This window comes from Amblyomma mixtum, chromosome 9 (assembly GCF_055824585.1).
Source record: "Amblyomma mixtum isolate Tamu chromosome 9, ASM5582458v1, whole genome shotgun sequence".
Taxonomy (NCBI): Eukaryota; Metazoa; Arthropoda; class Arachnida; order Ixodida; family Ixodidae; genus Amblyomma; species Amblyomma mixtum.
In genome coordinates, this window is record NC_143020.1 from 65,155,122 (window position 1) to 65,157,450 (window position 2,329).

Here is a 2,329-nt window from a genome sequence, read left to right on the forward strand (position 1 = left end):
AGCAATGACTTTTACAGCATAGCAAGGTTACTCTGGTCCCACTACGACCCCGGCGTAGCTTCTTTCTATGATCACGTAAGCATTACGTTAACACTGTACCTCGCGAGGCCTTCGTCGTCTTCACACAGCGTGCGCGCTGTGGGATGGAAGACAGGGATGTTGGGAGGATTCGTGCCCACATTCTTCGGGCACTGAAACTCTCCCATAGTGCAAAGTTGAAAGTTCGCTTTTGAGGGAAGGTAATGGCGAAGCAATTGTCGCAATCTCGGTGGACACCCGAACCGCGCCGTAAGAGGAGGGAGGAAGGTGGGAGGAAGTATTCTCCCGCGGAGTTCATACAGCTCCCTTCTCCCGACAGGTGGGAGGCCTTGCTGGTCAGCTCGGACCCCAAGATTCAAGTACGGGCAATCGAGCTGGCCAATTAGGTCGCCGCCAGCCATCGGCTAGCGGCTATCTAGTACCTGTCTCCTGCAACCTGTTCTCGACGCAATAAATGTTTTTCAATCCAATTCAATTGCCACAAATCTGTGCAGTATACACCGTTAGGTATCTGAGTTAGGCAGCCGACTTCCCACCAGCTGCCGTGAATGCTTCCACCCCGATAAGTTTGATTCCGTCCCTGAAGCTGATGTTTGGCTGCAAGGTTCTCGGCGAGCAAAACATGAGCGCCCTGGACACATGCAAAGCGCCGTGGTAGGCCTGCTTTCAGAAATAGACGCGCATGATAGAGCTCTTAAGGAATGGGCGCCACTTTTCACGAACTTAGTATATTTGGCTGTAATGCAAATATTGCACTATATTGCCGCGAATTTTTGTAATTTCTGTTTGTTCATTCTTCAAAGCTGCCGGCACGCCGCTTTCTCGCTTTGTTTCTGATCCAAGAAGCGACCAGATTTATCTCGATTGATCGCATCCAGGCATTGCTGATTCCGCGTTGTTCCAGAATGTTTAAGTAACTTTGCACGCTTTATCTCGACAGTTGGCTATCAGCTTTAAATACAGCACGGCCGAAAGCGTCGGGAATTCGGTTCGCCGACCATCGAGCTCGCTTGTGCCTACGCCGTCGCCGACTCATTCAGTCCTTTGCTGGCGCAAGTCAGCCAAAGTAAAGAGTTTAGTTTAGAAGCAATTCTTTTCCTGCTCGCTGGACTGCGGTCACCACTACGTGACAATATACTACTGCCGCAAACAACAGGACTATGGCTGTTGATGGATAAAATTTTCAAACGAATTGTCGCAAACACACACAGAAGTTGCAACAGAAGCTGCGACGGATGTGAAATCCGAAGCAATCGCTTTCCACTCGTAAGGTAACCTCAGAATCCACTTATTTTACGCCAGGTTTCCTTCTCTCAATATCGATGACAGATATGGAGCACGCAATAAACAACTGTGCTTGTATTCATGCGGAAATCGAGACGATGCGGACATAAAAATAAATAACTTCATTTTCAGTACATGTTTTGGAGAGAAAAGGGTGGAGCTGGGAACTGTGCGCTATAAGCCTCATTGCTATGAGTGAGAAATGCTCTTTTCAAAGCCACAGTCTACAGTAAGCAGCACCTCCGACAATGGCCTGTGTGAGTCAGCGCGGATACCCATGTTGCCAATATCAGGGACAAGTTTACTCGCACACTCCTCAAGTTTATGGTTTACGGTTTATCGGGGTTTAACGTGCCAGAGTGACTCAGCCTATGAGGGACGCCATAGGCAAGGGCTCCGGAAAATTCGACCGCCTGGAGTTCTTTGAGATGATCCTGGTACACTCAAGAAAGTGGAGAACGGTGAGTGCACGCGGATATTAAAGTCGTCAAAATTGTACTTTTGACTTGCGCGTAGCTGAAAAACAAATGAAAAGTGCAACGCAGAGCAATAGAATGTTTACTGAGGTAAACAATGACACATTTTGGGTCTGTTTATACGCTGTTTCAATTTTCATGCACAGATGCATGAGTCTAGTGGTTGGCGAGGTAAGCTGGCTAGTTCCGTCAACAATCACAGGAGCAGAAAAGCTCTTTCCGAGAAAAATATTCGGTTAACATTTTCTATACGTGTATAACTTTCCTTCAGACAGAAGCGAGAGGTTAATCTGAAAGGTACAGAACTAAACAAGCTTAAGCATGATGAATAAACTACTGACAAAAGCTGGGTAATCACCTGATCTCTGATACTTATCTATGAATGATCGGATGTCAACGGAGTTATCAACCGCGAGAGCCTCTCTGATCGAAGAAAGAAACAAATTACCTGTCGAGCGGCCGTAAAAAATAGGCTAAAAGGTGAACATGCGCGTTGCATCTTCACAAGGGTCCCTTCACTGCACAGTGCA